General features: G+C 38.6%; 1 pseudogene; it reads right to left on the bottom strand.

The window, feature by feature from the left end:
- Window positions 1-1,507: 1,507 nt before the first annotated feature.
- Window positions 1,508-15,903, bottom strand: part of LOC149266284 (uncharacterized) — a 71,428-nt pseudogene continuing 57,032 nt past the window's right edge.

The following is a 15,903-nucleotide window of genomic DNA, read 5'->3' as shown; positions in this document are numbered from 1 at the left end:
GCTAAGAAGGCTTGAAATTTGAAACAGTTTATGGAGATGTTCATTGTTGCAATATGCTTCTTAAAGCTTTAGATCATATGGAACAACTGGAATTAGTGATGGAAATCTTTAAAGAATTGCAAGAAAGGGGATTTTGTTTTACTAATACTTGGAATTATGTTGTTGAAACTTTTTGTTATAGGGGTAAGCTACCAGAAGCCCCCAAAATTATACAAGCCATCCATCAAACAGGTTGCATTCCTGACTTTTGTACCTATGATTTACTTATTGATGGATACTGCAGGGAAAGTAGAGTGTCAGAGGCTCTTGATCTTGTGAATGATCTCATTTCACAAGGAGTCTTTGTGCCTCAAATTAAAACTTACAATGCATTTATCAAAGGTCTTTGCAGGATAGGTAATTTGAAGGATGTCAGCTACCTCCTGCAACAAATTCATCAAAGGAGATTGAAACCAAGCTTTGAAATTTATACAGTTTTAATTGAAACTCATTTGCAGAAGGGAAGCCTTGGACATGTTACCGAGCTACACAATCATATGGTAGAACATGGTCTTCTCCTTGACATGGCTAGCTACAGTTCATTCATTAGCATACTTTCTAAGCTTGGAATGGTAGAGGAAGTGAATAATCTTATCTTTCAAATGTTAGACTAGGAATTGGTTCTTACATCAATGATTTTCTCTGCAGTTGTGGAGATCAACTACCTCAAGGGCAATGTTGAACAACTAAACAGAATCCATGATGACATTATTAGAAAAGGTATAGTATTGAATGTTGCAACTTATACTACACTGATTGAAGGGTTGTATAAAGGAGGACAACTAGAAGAAGCAAATGAATGGTTTAATGAAATGCAGGAAAGGGGTTTGACTCCCAAAAAGAGTAGCTATGTCAAGCTTATATACGGCCATTACACCAAATACTTAAGTCTTCATTGTACTGATCATGCCATGAGATAGTTTTTGAAAAAGAGAACTACTCTTCTGTTGCATGTCTAGTTCTTTGATTACCATGCCCTCACTATGGTAATTGTGTATGCCACTGTAGTCTTAGAATATGTGCAGATAGCAACCCGTCCAAACATCATAGTGTTAATCATACTTTCCTGAATAAAATAATTTCTAATTTAAATCATGACATGATCAATTGTCTAATGGTAACCAGCCAAGAATGATTTGCCTCTTAGAAATACCAGATGGTGTAGGTCAATATATTGACCAAACACTGGAACACTAAATCACAGTACTACTGACAGTCAGCATTGTATCAGAAACACGCTTAAGTGTAGCAGGTCTTCCATCTGGTTACTTCCATAATCAGGCTCTCAAATGCACAAGGATCTGACCAAAGATGCCAAGATATTTTTACATCAAACATCATCATCCCAAAAGAAACCTGAAACAGGTTGCTTTCTGATATGATAACATTGGAAAACAAAAATAAATCTGCAAGCTTTAGTTCAGCTTCCTCCCCTCCTAGTACCATAAGTTTCACTTTCCTTGAACTGAAGTAAATTTCTCCCATACTCTAGTGTTATAATTATATGAAACATGATACTGAAACAAATGAGAGCCCAACCAAAATGATGTCAAACTTTCATTGGATCACAATAGTTATCTGCTGCAACCCATTTGATGCTATATCCCATACCTTGCCCACTCTCTACTTCACCACTTCCATCTGAAAGAGGACTGCAACCCAATAAATGGAAATGTGAACTAGCATGGTGGTAAAGATACCCTCCATTCCCTTGAGTATAGATGTAACCTGTTCCATCAGGACATGATTCTGACATGCTTGTAACTTTTGATCCTGACAACCCTGAATTACTATGTACCTCTAAAGAATTCATATTTCCATTTTCAGACTGCAAAGCTTCAATGCTTGATGAACTAACAGCCTACATGTTTTTTTTTCTGTTAATTTCCCATCATCAGCATTAACCTTTTTTGTCTCCAACGATTTTGTATTTAGGAAGCGACCACCACATCCCCTTGCTCTTCGCATTGCATGAAGATGATGAGATTCATGGAGATAAGGCTGAAGAGCAGACATCATAGTATGAGAAACAATACATTAAAAGACAAAAAACATGCCAGTATATCAATAACCAAATATGTTGACATGCTTAATTCAGAAGATGAAATCAATACAATTTGGCTTAGCCAAAAGAGGATGAGAGAAAGTGCATTTGAACCAGTGTTTTGAAGGAGCAGGGATTCTGACACCGGGGAGTGGTCCTTCCCCAAAAAATCTAGGGAACGATGCCAACCCAGGAGCATTCTGTACATATGATTATTAGAATGTGTGTGTGTGTGTGGTCCTAGGAGTGGTCCTGGGAGCAACTGGGAGTGAGAGGCCCTAAAATGCTCCAATGCAACATTGTTTTGAACAAACATGTTAGGTATTTGAGAAATAATCATAAACACAACTGTTCCTTACCTTCCTTACTTTGATGAGCTTATTTTCTAATTCTGCTTTGGCTCGAGATTGTCGACGTCGCAAAATTCCACGATATTGTTTAGCATTGACATAGACTGGTTCATCTTCAATCACATCAGATAGTGAACTCAAATGAGTTAGCTCTCCAAATTCCTCATTTTCTTTGTGGGCTCATATTACTCTAGGTACAAAATAGTCTTGATGACTCAAATTTGACACAACTAGAATTATCAGGTAAACTAGTCTTTCAACACCAATGTCTGGGCATTACAAAGGTGTCAATTATAATGTAAACTGTTATGATGGATAAAGAAATCATGCATCCTATCAGGTATGGGAAGCATGGAAGATCATACAATGGGATGCCTCTGCATATGACAGAGCAATGTAATCAGGTTCCACAAAAGTGACTCATTAATTGCCAGATAAGCAGTACAATTTCTTTCAGTTATAATATATTACATATAGAGAATGCAAAACTCCCTCCAGACAACTGTATCTTTTCTACAACCAAGCTTCAAGGCTATTAGTCGTTTTAATATTCAAACTTCTTCTTATTCACAGTCCTCAGAGTCATGGCCACAGGCAAACCAAATGCACAATGTACATTACAAGGCACATCATAAAGAATTGAACTAAACTAGTGGCTAATATGACAACTAGAATTGACTAGTTCACCTTCTTTCAGAAACATGACTGATGATGTTGGATTGACAAAGATCAAAAGCTGAATAATCTACCAAGTATCTTATTAAAATCAAATGCTATTCAATAAAACCTCATTAGTAGGTGTAAAACTTGCCATTTCTTTCAAAAGGGTGTTCCCATCTTTAGTGAGCTTAATGTCTCCAACGCCTCCAACAAGCCTGTCAAAATGCACAAATCAGCATCTCCTACTTATAAAACCTTCACACGAGACTACATTGTAATCTCATTAGCAAGAACAAAATTACAATGAATATACCATAAAATCTGGTACAAATGAACAATATTTCCAGTTTATTTGATGGACAAAAGCCTAACCTGGGAGATAATCAATGTTCTAAGAAATTATATTAGACAATTTGGAAGCCTATACGTAAATTTCATTGATCAACAACAACAGTCCTAGTAGATGTAATACGTTTGGTAATATCAAGAAACAACTGCAAGTCCCATGTAATTTCACTTCAGCTAGTGATTGGGAAAATAAATGGTAATGTGGATAAGATTGAAGTTATGACCATCAAATGTGAGCAGGGAGAAGAAGCCCTAGTGAATCAATGTACAAAACACACACACACACATATATATGAAAAATATTTTCCATCAAAATATGGACTGGAGGGAGTTTTGCATTCTCTCTAGGTAATACATTGTAACTAAAAGAAACTGTATTGCTTATCTAGAAATTAATGAGTCACTTTTGTGGATCCTAATAACATTGATATGTCATATACAGAGGCAACCCATTGTATGATCTATCGTGCAGCCCATACCTGATATGATGCATGATTTCTTTATCCATCATAATAGTTTACATTATAATTGACACCTTTGTAATGCCTAGACATTGGTGTTGAAAGACTAGTTTACCTGATAATTCTAGTTGTGTCAAATTTGAGTCATCAAGACTATTTTGTACCTAGAGTAATATGAGCCCACAAAGAAAATGAGGAATAAGCAGTACAATTTCTTTCAGTTATAGAAAAATCTTAAACAAGAAAGTTGATATGTGGTGACTCATAGTCTTACAACTTTTTCTACTTTTCTTGTTAAAACATAAAGAGGAAACTCAGAAGTATAGAAATAGATTCCAAAGAAACCAAACTTCAGACCTGCTTAGCCCCAAGGAGGTCTAGTCTACGCACAAGGAGGCACCCAAAAACATACACCTACATTTCTGATAGTGTGAGGAGAATACTCTGTTCATTTTGGCTTGGTTTGAATTGTTAATGTCAGCCAGAAATGGTACGATTGTTGGGAAGCCTTAGGGACCTCACTTACGGTTGGGTAGGTAATGGAATAAATAGATTGTCAAAAACATTTTTATTCCTAGATGAAGTAAATATTGGATGCATAGAATGTAGTATGTACATGCCCTTCAATCAAGGGTTGGCCTAAAACTTGTAGAGTCTTTAGGTCCTTGGACCAAGGATTTGGTGTTAGATTTATGGAGTGACAATACAGCGAAGCTGACTCAAAAAATTATCATATACAACAACATCATTTCGTTGAGCATTCTTGGCATCAACAATCATTACATAAATAAGAATTACAGTAAAATAAATATTTTCATATCAACACCTTTAGTGTTAGGTTTTTGGAGTGACAATACAACAACAACATCATTTAGTTTATTAACTTGGCATCAACAATCATTACATGAAACATAATTACAGTAAAATAAATACTGTTGTAATAATACCTTATACCTAGCAAGGTGACACCTTGTAAGTGTTGGTGCACTAAGATGTCTTTTTACAGGCAATCTTAATTCCTACATTAATTGTCAACTCAAGGTAAGTCTTTTTATCTCAAGAGTGTCAGCACAATCTATGCAGTGAATTCAGAGGTTGTCTAATGGTAAATCGTTGCAAACACTAATAACTATCTCTTCAACTCAATTCACACAATTCATGAAAGAAATAGCTAAGGAAGAAATAACTCTGAAAGAGCTCTTAACACACTCTGTAATTCTGTCTAACTTATTCCAAAATCAAATGAATCTGAATGAGAATGTAAAGAATCACGCTTGGCAACCTTCAAATAGAATTAAGACTAATTCTCTTGATCAAGAAAGAGAACTGTAACAACTGAACAACAATGATAATCTATAGCAAATCAGAATTGAACAACAAATCCTAATTTGAACAACAATCTCAATTGAACGACAATTCCTAATTGAATGACAACTGATAATTGAACAACAAGCAAGCAAATAATGATAAATGATTTCTAAACAACAACTGATCTATGTAAGCAGATTATGGAAATCAATTAATGCTATCTCTAAGATCTACGATAACATAACTCAGAATGAACAACAATCTACTACTGAAACTAATATAACCAATCCAATCAAAGCATTAATAAGATATATTGCACAACTAAGTGTGAATCTAAATGAACAGCAGTATGAATTGGAATCATCAATCCTCACAATAAGAGAAATGATATTAACTGAACATTAACAATCAATAAAGACTCAATAGAAAGATTATAACACAAGAAAGCAGTAGAACTTCTCTTGATTGGGCCCAGAGTCACCAGAAGTCTCCGCTAAGGAATACTCAGAATATAAGTAAAGATCAAACACAGTCTTTCTTCATTAATATAAGTAACAAGATTACAGCATCACTGAGATAACAATATTATATGTCTCAAAAAGAATAATTACAGATTACATAAGTCTAAACTGCTTTTCATTTTCCTTTCGACCTTATATATAACATTAAAAAAGTTAACTAGATAAAAGCGAATCCTTAGGATCAGGGGATGCTGAGGATTTCGTAACACATAATCTGATTTTCTCATGAAGTAGTATTGGTTTGCTTGGTCTCTTACTGCCTTGCCTGCCTCAGACGTTGTCTTTTCCTTTTACAGCCTGGTGCTGCTCTATCGATTGAATGGCTATTGACCAATCTGCGTCTTCTGCACACAAGGATAGTAAAAAGTCAGTTTCTTGTGCTAGATTTATCTAATTTGTTACCAAGTTCTTTCATCCAACTTTAGCTATTATTTCCTTTATTTCAATCCATAAACAGAGATAATCATATAAGGATGAGGGCGAAATAAAGAAATTACCAAGGATAAAATACACCTTTTTCTTGACCTAGCATACTCCCCAGCTTACCTTGTTGCATGTCCTCATGCAATTAAATAGTTGATGTGTAGCTGAGTTAGGGAGTAGGCAGGATATACCTCCTCCTTATAATTTTTGAAGCCATTTTTCTTCTTTAGTATAGCAAAATCCTGGGTAATGTCTTGATCCTTCAAGGTGTAATCACAGTGATACTTATCTGGAGGATACCATATGATTGGAGTCCTATACCGACATCCTATCCATTCAAGCCCCATAGTCAAAATCATGTTACTGTATTTATAGAAACGAGAGGAGGTAACTTTAAAGTTCTGGTATCCAAACGGTTATCAATTTCTAACAGCAACGCTGGAGGCTTCCCACCATTTTCTAGTTGTAGACAAGGATTCCTCCTTAATTTATTGGAAGTACTCCTTTCCAGCTTGGATAGTATCCATGTGAAATGGCCCTAGTTGGCCCACAACATTGTCTCGCTTCATGAATTACTTGTGTTTGACCAAGAGATGCATGGGTTTGGTTGGTTCCCCTCTCACCCATAGGTCAATTCCTTCTTCATGCCTCCTAAGAGTATTGTGAGCGTTGGCCCTCTTGAATTGATTAGTAACGAAAGAGAGAAATGTCTGGAGTTGTACGTCCCCTATAAAGGGGCAAGGGTTATTGTCCCTGTCGTCTTCCAGAAAGAAATTGTGCATATAAAGTTCACAGAGGAGGTGTTGTACCTGCTCGTCCTGTTCTCTAAAGAATTTGACAAAGTCCGGGGTGGTTTTGATTTCCACAGGCTTGCTAGCCTTAGCAGCTTTTATTTTTAGCAAGAGGAACCTTTCCAGGAGGAATAAGGCGTAATTTTTAGCAGGGGATGTACATGATAGGGTGTCTAAATAAAGAGAGTAGACAATTTCCAACTTCTCTTTAGCCTTTTGTAATTTCTCTCTTGCTTTCTCAACCTTTTTTCTGTTCAACCCTGTACTCAGCAAAGGTCTCATCTTCAGTTATGGTTAGTGCCTCAAACTTTTTCTTTAACTCTTGAAGTATCCTCAGGGGGACTACCTCTTCCTTGTGCTAGGCTAATTCCTACTGAACATTCAGTAGTTCATTCTACAGTCTACTAATAAATGCCTCCCTGACTAGGGGAATATAAGCATGTGTCTCTTCTGTTTGGGTTTCTCCTTCCTGGGTCTCCATGAGATCAGTTTGAACAGCAGCTTCAGCTGCCTCTTGAAACATGCGATGACTAATTCGAATGTCCTCTTCAGTATCTATTTGGATAGCAGTATCCAAGGTAGGGTGGTTCATTTGGGTCTCCTATGAGAAAACACAAGGGTCCTCAGTTTGCATTTCATTGTCTTCTACAAGGCATGGCTATGTTTTAGTTTTTTTTAGATAGGCCAAAAGATCCTCAGTTTGGGTTTTAGCATCCTTTCCAGAACAATGTTCTGTCTCTGTGCCTGTGGTCTCTTTTTCTTATTTCAAATTCCTGGCTCTAATGGCCTCTTTTAACCACTTCCTTAGCTACCCAATTATTCGCTTCTGTTTCCTATACTTCTTAAGCATTTTTTTTTAGCCTGTCCTGTAGGACTTCTTTATTATGGGACTTCCAACCAGTGGTGGGTTAACTGCATTGTCCTATGGTTCCTGTCCAGGTGGCAATGTGTCATCATCAGGGAGGGTTCCATCTAGAACTGTATCCCCTAATGGAGCTTCACCTTCTAGCTCCTCTTTATCATGGATTTCTCTTTCAGGAGATCCCAATACAACGGTGTCTCCTGAACAATTGTCATTCTTCGATTTTCTTCTGGGTAGGCCTCATCCTTAAGGGACTTAGAAAAAATAGTATTACCTAGTTGATTTTTATCTCCCAGGGTTTCATCTACATGATTTTCTTCCACGGGGGGGTCCACTGTACTGGTGTCTGCTATCTGATTTCCTTCTCTAGTGACTTATTATTCATGTACCTTCGCTTCAAGGGGTTTTTCCATAGAAGGAATTGGTTCCCTCTATTTTTCCATGGAATCAGTGAATGGCATGGTTTTCTCACAACCAGGGCTATCATCAGCGGTAGACTTGTTGGGGATACAATTCTGTTCTTCAACATTCCCAGATTGTTCTCTACCCTGTCCAAATATTCCCATGTTTTCCAATACCCTGGCCACTTCCTCCAAATAGTCTTGCAAAGGGGAATTTTGCAAACTTGCAGGTGGTGTGCGGGATGGTCCAACCTCATCTGTTTGAATTGGGATACGTCGCTGGGCTCTCACTCACATAGAGCGCCTACATTTTGTTGGGTTCAGGGGCACGGAGGAATTCGTTCTTTTCAATGTCCTTTTTAGACCTGAGGTTCTTGGCCCTTGTTTCTTTTTTATTGTGTTTTCTGAAGGTGGAGCCAAAGTAGGATTTACAACATTGTCCCAAGTTAACTACTGCTGGGCCAGTCCATTCATGATAATTAATTTAATCAATCCATGATGACTGATTACTTTGTGTGGGTCCTTAGCTGTCCTAACTCGACAAGCGACATCATGTAATAGGGAATTCAATAAAATGGCAAATTAACTGAAATTTTCTCTTTTAAAATGGCTAGAAGTTTCAGTTGGCAGGGCTTTACCACATCGTGTCGTCCGTCACAGGTAATGTATCTTTACACGATGATGGCCAATTCTTGCCACAACTGCCTTAACGCTGAAGGATGGATCCCTTTTCTTGTTTGCACCAGTTGCTCGCCTAGATCCTGGAATACTTCAATCACATTGTGCAGAAGGACATGTTTTTCTTTCCATTTGGTTCCTTCAGCCAGAAGTCCAGTGACTTCGGCTATAACCGCTTCAGAAATTGTTACACTTCTGCCTCTGACTGTGGTGTTGCTATTCTGCAAATTCTGCAAAAATTCCAACGTCAACTCGTCATGAAATCCCTACAACTTATTCAGATATTGCAGCCATCTTGCGCGCTCGAGAATTGCATGAGATTGAGCTGCTACCATAAGAACTGGTGGTTCATTCCGGATAGCTCTTCCTCCCATGGTTGTTGTACCTGTAACTAGTTCACTTGTACATAATTGTTTTACACTTCCATAATTCATAACAACAGCAGAGAACGTTACAACAATTAACAGAGAAATGAAGATGTTTTGGGTATTAATATCGTATTTAGTTAAGTCATTTGTCTTGTCAACCACACATAATGCAAGATCATGAGTCTGCATGCCAGCCATAATGGTTTTCGTCCTGTCCCCAATCAAAAATACTTGCTAATTGTTATGCATTCATAATCATCATGTAGTCCTTACCCGAAAGTTAATTCAAATGATTATCACACAATTATCCATAACTGTCACACATGTCGTGCATACACAGGCCATACCCCCTATGACAAGAAAAGGGCGTCCACGTCCTTTCAGCATGTGAAAAGCATGTGAAAGCATTAACAATACATAAATGCCAACAACCAATCCCAAAAACGACATGCTAATCGGTAAAGAAATTAAAGCAATACACGTCATCAGATGTGAAATGGATGAAAGGAAATTAAAATAGAGATTTTAATGCATTATGTCAAAATATTTTCACCGTAAGCGATATTAATAGAAAAGGCATAATCGGTGGTATATATTAATGACTGTCGTAAAATGATTGGACAATTAGAATATAATGAATATATGACATAAGTTACCATGCAGATCGGCTTGTAAGAGTGTTGTTCAAATGGAAAATTCCCTTTAGAAACAAATCCATAGGTGATAAGAGCTTAGAGAACATTTGGCAGTGTAAGATGATACTTCAATACCACAAGCAGAGTCGTTGTTGCTAGCAAGCATTCATAGCCTCGACAGGGTTGCTTTTTAACCCCACAAATGAGTGAGAGTCCTCCTTTTAGTATGTAGATGGTTCTTCTTTTCTCGTCATAAAGAGACCATTATGCTGGCATGGTGACTAGATGACCATACAGCCATTCACCAAGATATAACAAAGTGATCAGGCTGGCTCGTGATGAGACCCCCTTCCCTTCTAACAATTTTAAGCATCAAGAAGGTCATTACCTTGGTTTGGTAGCCAAATTGGAATGTCACTCGTTAGATCCTTATGATCATGGTAGGTTGGCTCGAGATGAGACCCCCTATCCTTTTTAAGACAATGTTTGATTCATTTTCACATCTCATTATGTCCATTTTTTCTATTGAAATTTTTATTTGTTAAAAAGAGGGAGGCTCATTTGCTCCTTAAGAGTCAGGGATGGTGTAAGAAGTAAGAAGATGCCAATGAAAGTTTATACTCTTATCCCCATATCATCATGTCAATGAGATTTATCCATTTGAAAGTGTAAACATAAGCCAACATGGTTTGAAAATAATGAATCATTTTATGATGTGTCCAAAGAAGAGATGTTTAGTCAGTCATTATAAAGATACACCGTATCAGCTTTTGAATAAAGATAACCATCAAAAGGCTTCATAGGTCATAATGGTATTGTCATTACTATTTTTCCTTATATCAGGCACAAATCCATTCAAATGGTGTTTATTCACAATACAAAGGAAAAAAAAAAGATGGCATAATGACCGTTAAAAAATTCACAATTTATCCTATTAAAAAGACAAAAAGTGTTGTTCAATGGATTGAACAACAATTGTTCAATCGATTGAACAGTAGAAATTAAAAAGAAAATAAAATAAAAAACATGCAAAAGTGTTGTTCAATCGATTGAACAACAATCATTCAATCGTTTGAACAACAAAAATTACAATCATAAAAGTGTTGTTCAATCGATTGAACAACAATCGTTCAATTGTTTGAATAGAAAAAATCGCAAACAAAAGTGTTGTTCAATCGATTGAACAACAATCGTTCAATCGTTTGAATAATAAAAATTACAAACAAAAAGTGTTCTTCATTCTATTGAATAGCAATCATTCAATCGTTTGAACAACAAAAGGAAAACTACAAAGGTGTTGTTCAATCGATTGAACAACAATCATTCAATTGTTTGAACAGCAAATGAAATAAAAATGCAAAAGTTTTGTTCAATTGATTGAACAACAAAAGAAATAAAAACACAATTGATCCGGATTTAAACAAGAATGCAATAAAATACAAAGATAACCATAAAGATAGATATGCAACGGAAATAATACTTCATTTCATTACTGTAAAATACCAAAATATTCTTACAACCAGAAATGGAAATAAACCAGCTAGGGCGATGGTAGCTTATCTCTGAGAAGAGATGTGGCGGCTAAATGCCTTTGAACTGTCTTACAATGAGGCTCAAGGGCCTTTTTATTATTGAACAATAAGAGAAAACCATAAACAGACAAAACCCTAACCCGAGGAGATGTAACACCAATAGTTTGTGGGCCCCGTTGGGGTGAGTTGGATAGCCAACTTCCCAGGGTCGCGAATTGGTCATATTATCTCTATTTGACGCGCATGATATATCTTTGGAAAGATATCTCCGAGGACTATGACGGAAAAGATAAATTTTGACAAAAAATCGTTGGCGGTAGATTTCAAAAAACGTCGTTTAGGGCCTCAAAACGGCTCCAGAAGTTTAGGACTCGAAAAACTGCTAAAAATACTAAACTGTGCTATAATTTAGGAAACTGAAAAGACTAAAAGAGATAGTTGTGGGGGTCCAAATGGGATAGGTGGGTGGCCACTAACATACACCTCGATCATTCCTCCCCCCTTAGGAAGCAATGGTCCCCATTGGGTTGAGTTCCTCCCTGAGATGAGGAAGCTTCTGTTGAGCTGGGTCTTTAGTGAGCTGTTCTGCAATCTCTAATGTGTCCAGAAATGGTGGGAAGCATGGTCGACGATGATCCACATTGAACAATCGGTGCAAGTGAAGGAATGGCGGAATGATGTGCTTCAAAGCATTGTTGCCCGTAGCCTTGGTACTAGTGTAAGGACCATGTCAGAGTGGTCTAAGTTTCTAATGGGTTCTGGTAAGGTGTTCTCTCTGCAGATGCAACCAAACTTTGTTACCCACCTGAAACTTGTGTGGTACCCCTGTGGGTGAGGAGAAGCTGTTCCTGTGTTTTGTCATGACCGTATCCCTTTGCTGCTGTTGCTGTGTGGAGGAACCCTTTGTGGGGGTCATGGATGTAACAATGATCTTCCCCTTACTTTGGGAGTGAACCAGACAGAAAATGAATTTCCTAGTCTGGGAGATGAGCTTGCTACCTTTCTTAGCAGTGATCAAAGAGGTGGCGGTAGATGGGGCTACCTCCGGTATCCTGTATAATGCATTATCCAAAGAAATAATGATAACACGAGGCCTTGAATCATACACAACATGTCACCTCCACAAGTATGGCTGGCCTAATAGTACATCACAAACATATAGAGGTGTAACATCACACAATACCTCGTCTGTAAAGGGCTTGATGCTGTAGGGAAGGTGGCACTGCTGGCGAACTTTGAGATCTCGTCCTTCGTGAAGCCACCCAATATTGTACGGCTGCGGGTGTGGTGTAGTCGGTAGGCCCAACCGCTTCATGACCTCTGCTGAAACGAGGTTCTTTTGGCTCCCACTATCAACAATGAATTGTAGCGGTGAACCCTTCACCCACATTTGTGAGTGGAAAAGGCGCTCCCCCTCCTCTGGGTCTTCAGGCTCATTCTTCTGGATCTTGGCGGTGGAAACAGTGGCGTTGGGCTCTGCATCAATGATCTGATTCCCTTTTCCATTCCCCTTGTTAGGTTGTGGTTCAGGGTCGGAACATGCATCTGATTCGGTAACCTTCAATTCAGCCACTAGCAACTGCTTGGTCCGACACTGACTTGTGTTATGAGTGGGACTCTTGTGGAAATCACACCATTTTCCTGTGTCCTTCTTTGGCTTCGTGGTGTTGTTCTTTTCTTGCAGCTTCGATGGGTTGTCTTGGTTCACCCTGCCTTGGCTTTGTCCTTTGGGCTTCAAATTTGCAGATCCAAAGTCTCGCTTCCTCTGTTTGAACTTTTGCTCGATTTTGACAGCGTATCGATATGTTGTGCCAAGTGAGGAGATGTTCAAGAACTCCATCTCTTCCTAGATGTATCTGTGTAGGCAGCCACAATATTTGAGTACCAGATGCAGCTCAGAATCTTTGATACCCAACTGTGTGTGAAGGGTATGGAAAATGTTTGTGAACTCTGGCACATCTTGGTCTCGTCCCTGCCGCAGTGTGGTTCATTTGATGTATTTGTCCTCATAGCTTTTGACAGGGTAGTACTGCTCCTTGATGGCATCCCGAATGTCATTCCAAGCGGGTGCGGCTGAAAATAGTGAGCCTATACCTTCATCCTTCTGCTCGTAGTAGGTTTCCCACCAGTCGTTGACGTGGGGGGCTACTTTGAGAAGAGCAAAAACAATCTTTTCCCGACTTGAAAATTCATGAACAGAAAAATACCCATCTAGCAGATTTAACCATTTATCTACAACATCTGCGTCTATTTGACCCTCGAAGATGGGGATTTCAAAATTAACTTGTACCTTAAATGGTGTGGCCTTTCCAGAGTAGTTGTTGGAAGCCGATGCGTCGCCTCTAGGTAGCCGTTGAAGGATCTACGCAAAGCTATCCATCATCGTGTTCCTTTGCCGCTCGAGTGCTTCTTCGAGCAAGATTTTGATAGGATCTCCCGCCCCCTCATCTTTCTTCTCATCCGCCATGGGAGGCCGTCGGGATTTGTGAGGCTGGTCTTGCAAAGGTTCAACCAGTTCAAGCCCTAACTCCTTATATCCCGACCTCGTTGGAGACATGCAAAGAAAAACAAAGAAAAAGCAGACCGCTATGATACCACTGATCCGGATTTAAACAGGAATGCAATAAAATACAGAGATAACCATAAAGATAGATATGCAGTGGAAATAATACTTCATTTCATTACTGTAAAATACTGAAATATGCTTACAACCAGAAATGGAAATAAACCAGCTAGGGTGATGGTAGCTTATCTCTGAGAAGAGATGTGGCGGCTACATGCCTCTGAACTATCTTACAATGAGGCTCAAGGGCCTTTTTATTATTGAACAATAAGAGAAAACCCTAAACAACCAAAACCCTAACCCGAGGAGATGTAACACCAAGAGTTTGTGGGCCCCGTTGGGGTGAGTTGGATAGCCAACTTCCCGGGGTCGCGAATTGGTCATATTATCTCCGTTTGACGCGCATGATAGCCTGTTGGAAAGATATCTCCGAGGAATACAACAGAAAAGACAATTTTATACAGAAAATCACTGGCGGTAGATTTCAAAAAACGTCGTTTAGGGCCTCAAAACGGCTCCAGAAGTTTAGGACCCGAAAAACTGCGAAAAATAGTAAACTGTGCTATAATTTAGGAAACTGAAAAGACTGAAAGAGACAGTTGTGGGGGTCCAAATGGGATAGGTAGGTGTCCACCAACATCCACCTGGATCAGCAATAGTGTTGTTCAATCGATTAAATAGCAATCGTTCAATCGTTTGAACAACAAAAGAAAAAACTCAAAAGTATTGTTCAATCGATTGAACAACAATTGTTCAATTGATTGACTAACACTTATCAAACACCAAAGCAATAAAAATTCTCATATTTACATAGTAATTCCTATTCTTAATTGCAATCACTCAAAAAGAGTATATACATTTTTTACAATTTTTAAAGAAAATCTCATTTTTTTGAAAGAGAAGCTGATGGGTCATCACTCCGTGCAGCTACGATTTGCATGGAGGGGTCCTCGTGTACCTGCTCATAGAAAGGCTCCTTGGTGAGCAGTTTGTGATAGTGGTGTACTCGGTGTCCATTCACCTTAAAATAATGGCTAGATCCATCAATGGCAGTCAAGGTAAGAGTACCATTGCTATGCACTTTTTGAATCTCATAAGGGTCGAGCCATCTTGTTTGCAAATTTCTTGGGAAATCTTGGAATCTGGAGTTGTAAAGAAGTGCCCAATCCCCTTTTTGAAACATTTTCTTCTTGATAATATTGTCATGCCATTTTTCCCTTTGTTGCTGAATAATTGGAGTCTGTTGCAAAGCAAGCAATCGAGCCTTGTCAAGTTCATTAATCTGCTGGAGTCACTTAGTCTAGGTTTCTATTAGATATAGTCCCACTTCCTGGGCCGTCCTTAGAGTCTTTATTTCAAATCGGATTGGAAAAATAGGTTATTTTCTGAACAAGAGCTAGTATGGAGAGTATCCAGTAGTATTCCTCCAAGTCGTTCGATAGGCCCACAAGGCCTATGGTAGTCTAGCAGCCCAGTCTCGTCAGTGTGTTGAGATTGTCTTGGTCAAAATCGCTTTAATGACCTTATTGGTGCTTTCGACCTACCCGTTTGCCTATGGGTGATACAAGGAAGTGATCTTGTGCATAATATGATGATTTCTGAGAGTGGCAGTAATCTTGTGTCCTACGAATTGCCCTCCCCCATTTGTGATCACTTCTCGCAGTAACCCATACTGAACAAACAATCCAAAAAGGAAGTTAATCATGGCTTCCTCTGTGGCTCTTGGTAAATCTATTGTTTCCACCCTTTTCATCACATAATCTATGGCAACCAGTATGTAGGCCTTCTAATTGGAAGGTGGATGGAATGGGCCAATGAAATCTAATGCCCATCTCTCGAAGGGTTCTATGACTAGTTGGGCTTGTAGAGGCATTTCATTAGATTGTCCAGGCTTGCCCATCCTTTGACAGCTATCACAA

The sequence above is a fragment of the Pinus tabuliformis genome, chromosome 6 (genome assembly GCF_031772625.1).
Source record: "Pinus tabuliformis cultivar Carrire ecotype Pingquan chromosome 6, CPIR1, whole genome shotgun sequence".
Classification (NCBI taxonomy): Eukaryota; Viridiplantae; Streptophyta; class Pinopsida; order Pinales; family Pinaceae; genus Pinus; species Pinus tabuliformis.
Note: the sequence above shows the minus strand (reverse complement) of the source record. Positions and strands in the feature narration are given on the sequence as shown.